This window comes from Vulpes lagopus, chromosome 2 (genome assembly GCF_018345385.1).
Source record: "Vulpes lagopus strain Blue_001 chromosome 2, ASM1834538v1, whole genome shotgun sequence".
NCBI lineage: Eukaryota > Metazoa > Chordata > Mammalia > Carnivora > Canidae > Vulpes > Vulpes lagopus.
The window spans coordinates 117,475,827-117,482,528 of NC_054825.1; positions in this window are offsets into that span (position 1 = coordinate 117,475,827).

A 6,702-nucleotide genomic window follows, 5' to 3' on the forward strand; every position below is an offset into this window, starting at 1 on the left:
CAGTTAAAGTGTGTTCTGCTAAAGCCAGGCTCATACGAATCTCTTTAGAAAATCAAATGCACCATTAAACTGAATTTATATTGAATTTTATGTATATCTGTTAATTTTGGTACTTTTAATAAGATACATGGGGACTTAATTTTATTCTTAATTTTATTTAAAACTTTAACTTAGGGATCCCTGGGTGGCGCAGCGGTTTGGCGCCTGCCTTTGGCCCGGGGCGCGATCCTGGAGACTCGGGATCGAATCCCACGTCGGGCTCCCGGTGCATGGAGCCTGCTTCTCCCTCTGCCTATGTCTCTGCTTCTCTCTCTCTCACTGTGTGCCTATCATAAAATAAATAAAATTAAAAAAAAAAAATAAAAAAAAAATAAAACTTTAACTTAACTACATATTATTGTAGTTAACTACATGTTAACTTGTTAAATATTCCATACCTATGATTTTCATTATTATAAAAATTTATATACATTTTAACATTATTATAACAGTTTTCCATAGAAAGGAGAATTTGATAGAGTTTTACTTGTAATTGCTTGCCTGAAGGATTTATAATGATCAAAATGTATCCAATATAATTTTTATGCTTATCAATTGAAAATTCTGTGTAAATGTTTTTTATTCCACATAGCAAATGTATACTCAGTGTCTTTTCTCAAGTGTTTATAATTTTCTCCACTGACCTAAGGTGAAAAATATACAATTCCCAGCTATCTTACTTCCTCTTTGACATACTTGGATCACATGACTTATTTGCTATTTAAACATTTTTAATTGCTATAATTTCTAAACAAGATTAAATTTGCACCACTTAAATTTGCATCTTTGAGCTGAATTTTATTCATTAAGTACTGAAAAGAACATATATAAAAAATGCTCCCTATCATGACCTAAATTACTTTGCATATTCTTAAAATTGATCCCTGTATCTTTGACCTTTTTGAAAAAATAGAAATCATGGAAGGAATACATTTGGAGTTTCAAACTATTATTTCTTTATAGTACACACATTCCTATTTTTTTCAGTAAATTTTTTTCTCTAATTATATTAACAAAAATAATCAGGTTGGCAGTTGATACAACGTCTGCTTGTTTTGCAATATCTCTACAATGCCTGGAATTTGATGGCTCTCAAAAAAAGGTTTAGTAGCTACTTCCAACTAGGGGAATAATAATAACATTCAAAAAATTAATTCAAGGGGATCCCTGGGTGGCGCAGCGGTTTGGCGCCTTCCGTTGTCCCAGGGCGCGATCCTGGAGACCCGGGATCGAATCCCACGTCAGGCTCCCAGTGCATGGAGCCTGCTTCTCCTCCCTCTGCCTGTGTCTCTGCCTCTCTCTCTCTCTCTGTGACTATCATAAATAAAATAAAAATAAAATTCTTAAAATAATAATAATAATAATAATTCAAGAAGCCTATGGCACACCCTCATTTATGGATATAAATTACCTCATATTTCAAAACTATGTATTCTTCATTAAATAATATAGATGGGGAAAAAGTTTTGGGAAGGAAAGGATACAGATGCTAAATATTATCAACGTTTGTCTGGGTCAGAACTCCATAAAGATTTCTGATTTTGTTTGGAAACCGCAAATTCTAGAACTAATATTAAAAAGTTCCACTATAAGTATAAAAAGTAACATAAAAAAACATCAAAATCCCATAGAAAGATAAACACACTTTTAAATAACTGCAATTTTCATCTTGCCTTTGTCTCTACCCTTCTCTATTGGCCAAAAGAGTAAAATGTTAACTGCGGTAAATTAAGATAGTAACATTTAACATACCCGAAGTCAAAATTTTATCAAGTAAAAAACTGCCTTAGAGTAGAAACTCATTAATACATGCATGCCTTTATGGGTAAAATTTTCTAATTAAATCATTGATTTTTTCAAGTTTTTCAGTTTGAGATATGTGCCAAAAAGAGTTAACAGCAGTCCTGAGATTATTATCCTTCGAAAAGCTGCTTGTAAGATTTGCCCTTGGCTGGCATCTGGGAATTTGGATTTCAGGAGGCAATGAAAGGATCATATGAGCATGCACTTAGGCCAATGGTTCTCAAATATTTATGTACATAAGAATCAACTGGGATTCTATTAAAATGTAAATTCTGATTCAGTGAGTCTAAGGTCAGTCCTGATATTCTGCATTCCTAACAAATCCCCAGGTAATATTGACATCATTCCTTCAAAAACCACCCTTTGAGTAATAAGAACCTAAGAAAACCAATTCCACATTTGGAAGAGCAGGAGAGGCCAATGATAGAGGGAGACTAGCAATGAATTTTTAATTTTTTTTTACTTATAACCTATTCTAACACATTGCCAAGCTTGTTCTAATAAAGCTGTATTTCCAGTACAAATAAAGACCGTAATACAGTAAAAGCAAATCATGTGAGAGGAAAATTGGATAAGTTGACTTAGTTTTTTGATATAGCAGCTCTTTATGTTTAAAACAATGATGTCAGAAAGGTGTGACATAAGAAGTTTTTGTCTCATATGCTAAGAGAATAGAGTGTCACTTCCAGTAATTTTATAATTAAAATGACACCAGTTAGTTCTTTAAAAAATAATTTTATAAAACTACTGGATGAATATAGGAGCCTAAAAACTAATATACAGTTAAGGAAACATTATCATTTTATTTCAATAAGAAATAAAAGCATGAAATACAGAACTAAGACCAAACAACTGTGGAAATTAAGTTAAAAATACTTCAAATATTATAAATAATAGCCATGTAGCAGTGATGCAACTAACAAGAATTAAGAAATAGAAAAAATTTAACTCTGCTAAATTTATATTTTTTATAGTAAGAGCCAGTAGATAGATGTATTTCAATATTAAAATGACAATGTTTTAAATATTTAATATATTTAATATTTTTATTAACTTCATACAGGCTTTTGGGAAACAATGTAACTTATTAAGAAATATTCATGTAAATTTCAGCAGTTACCTCAGGTTCAACTCATATATATTTAATATAATAATGTAAATTATTTATCACTTCTCTTTTTGATAATAGTAATTCTAACAGGTGTAACATAGTATCTAATTGTGGTTTTGATTTACATTTCCTTGATGATTAGTCATGTTGAGCACTTTTTCATGTATCTGTTGGTCATTTGTATTCCCTCTTTAGAAAATGTCTCTCTGGGTCCTTTGCTCATTTTTTAATTGGGTTATTTGGGTTTTTGGCTATTGAGTTGTATGAGTCCTTTGTATATTTTGCACATTAACTCCATAATAGATGTTTGAGAATATTTTCTCCCATTCCATATGTAGGTTATCATTTCATTTTGTTGATGGTCCACTTTATTGAACAAAACGTTTTTAGTTCAATGTAGTCACATTTGTTTACTTTAGCTTTTGTTATCTTTGCTTTTGGTATCAATCCTAAAAAATCTATTGTCAATGACCAATGTCAAAGGGGTTACCCCTATGTTTTATTCTAGGATGTTTACTATTCATGTCTTTAAAAAAACAAGGAATAATAAATGCTTGCAAAGGTGTGGAGAAAAGGGCACTCTGGTACACTGTTGGTAGGAATGGAAACTGTACAGCTTCTATGGAAAACAATATGGAGGCTCCTCAAGAAATTAATAATACAACTACCATATCATCCAGTAACCCAAAGGGGACAAAACCATTATCTTAAAGAGATATTTGTACTTGCACGTTCACTGCAGGATTAGTCACAATAACCAAGGTATGAAAACAACCTAAGTGTTTATCAAGAGATGAATGGATCAAGAAAATGTAAAATAGGTACATAATTGACATTTGAACAATATGGGTTTGAACTGTGTGGATCAACTTCTATGTAGATTTTTTGGATACAGTATAGCACTGTAAATATATTTTCTCTTCTTTGTGATTTTCTTAATAACATTTTCCCTTCTCTAGATTACTTTCTTGTAAGAATACAGTGTGTAGTATATATAACGTATAAAATATATGTTAATTTAGCTGTTTGTGTTATCAGCAAGGCTTATGTTATCAGTAGTCTTCTGGTCAACAATAGGCTATTAGTTAAATTTGGGAGGAGTCAAAGGTATACATGGATTTTTGATTGCTCAGGGAGTCAGCATCCATAATCCCCATGTTGTTCAAGGGTCAATATGGACATATGTATATACAATGTATACAATAATATATAATGGAATATTATTCTGCCTTAACAAAGAAGGAAATCCTTTCATTTGCAATAATATGAATGAACTAGAGGGCATTATGGTAACTGAAATATAGTAGACAGAAAAACAAAAACTTCATAGTAGCACTTTTATATGGAATTAAAAAATGATTAGAACTTATAGAAACAAGGAATGGAAAAGTGGTTGCTAGGAGCTAGGAGCTGGGGAAATAGGAAGAGGCTATTAAAAGTCTACAAATTCAAATAAATAAATAAATAAATATCTACAAACTTTCAGTTATAATATGGGTAAGATCTGAGGATCTAATGTATAACATGACTATGACTATAGTTAATAACACTGTATTGTATAATTGAAATTTGCTAAGAGAGAACTTAAATGTACTCACAAAAAAAAAGAAGAAGAAAGAAGAGGAGAGATGGATGCATTTAATTAAATTAATTCAGTGGGGGAGATTCTTTTGTAATATCTATATATATCAAATCATCATATTGTATACTTGTAATATGTTACAATATTGCTTATCAATCATATCTCAGTGAAGCTCAAAATATGTATTTAAACAAAAATTATATATGAATAATATTTATATAAAATATAATTTCCATATTATATATTGTAAATATCAAATATATATGTAAACATAAAACATATAAGTACATGTAACTTAGATTTTACATGAAAAATCTACATTTTGGGGATCCCTGGGTGGCGCAGCGGTTTGGCGCCTGCCTTTGGCCCAGGGCGCGATCCTGGAGACCCGGGATCGAATCCCACGTCGGGCTCCCGGTGCATGGAGCCTGCTTCTCCTCCCTCTGCCTGTGTCTCTGCCTCTCTCTCTCTCTCTCTCTGTGACTATCATAAATAAATTAAAAAAAAAAAACTATAAAAAAAAATCTACATTTTGGGGCCCAACTCTAGATTTTCTAATTCAGTAGGTTAGAATAGAGGTTCATTAATTTGATTTAAAACAAATCCCTAGTAAAACTGATGCCGTTGTCTCGGGTACCATAGTTTTCAAATTGGTATTACACAGTGCTATAAATAGCATATTTATATAAATATAAATATAAATAAAGTGTTTAATAGCAAGAATTGTGGAGTATCTGGCATAGACTAAAATCTATAAATGATTGTCTTTAGCAAATTAATTAACCTATTTCTTCATCAGTATCCTCATTAATACACTGCTAGTGGCAATATTATTCCTCTATATAGGACTTATTGTGAGGATAACAAAGTAAATATTAAATAAGTACATAAGATTCATGCTCCTAATTATTGCCCAAATAATGAAGTCTTTAAAGTTTTATTTATTTTGAATAATGTGCATTGAGAGCTGCCTGGAATGATGTTGCTAAACATTGTTGAAGGTTATTGTTGGGTAGTAAGATTCAGATTTTGTCATGGTTTTCAAATTTTCTCTATATTCTCTTTAATTTGATTTTTTACAGCTTTATTTATAATTAATATAAACTGGACTTGAAATATAAGTGATATATTTTGACATTTTGTGTTAAAATGTATGTATATATGCACATTTTTCTCTTTAATTTTTTACAGATTTATTTATAATTGATATACAATAAACTGCACTGGAAATATAAATGATATATTTTGATATATATATTAAAATGTGTCACGCGCTGGACCTCCTCGTCCCCACCTTCACTTTGCTCCGCAGGCTCCCATGACCCGGCCTTTCCGAGTCCTGCTCCGGACTCGAATCTTTAGGTGCCCTCCCAGGGTTGCCCTTAGGGTGCATCCATCCATCCCCCCTTCGCTCTGCACACTGTCCAGGAGCAATTGCAACCACTGCCAACCTCCATCTCCAGATGCAATGGTCCAGCTCAAGCCTCCTGTTCACAACTCAGCCTTTCTGCTGCTGGCGTTGGCCTCAGCCTGCCTTCCTCCTTTACATTCCCCCTCCGACCAACAAATACACATGTGAGCTCATTCGTCCTCTGATTAGAAGCTGTCAGTGACTCCCATCTGCCTAAAAAAAAAAAAAAAAAAAAAAAAAAAAAAAAAAAAATCAGCGCATATATACATTAAAAATATATAAATCACTGAAATTAATATCACATCACCTTATATTTCCTTTTATCACTTTATAATACCTCCTTACTTCACTTTAGCTTCTTACCTCTTATCTACACTGATTTGCATTTTATAAAATTATGTATAAATTGAATTATGCGTTTATACTCTTTTGTCACATCTAGTTTTTTCTGCTTTTTGTTTAGTAGAATTATTTTGAGATTCATTCATGTTGTTGTATGTGTCAGGAGGTTATTCCTTTTTACTATTTAGTAGTATTCCTTTGTGTGGATATGTCACAATTTTTTTTTATCAATTCTCTGGTTGATGAACTTTTGTGTTTTTTTCCAGGTTTTCACTATTAACAAATAAATCAATGAACGGTTAAGTCTTTGTGAGGATATATCCTTTTATTTCTCTTGGGTAAAAGTAAAAGAGGAATGGCTGGATTACATGCTAGGCATATGTTTGACATTTTAAGTAGTTTCCAAGCCGTATA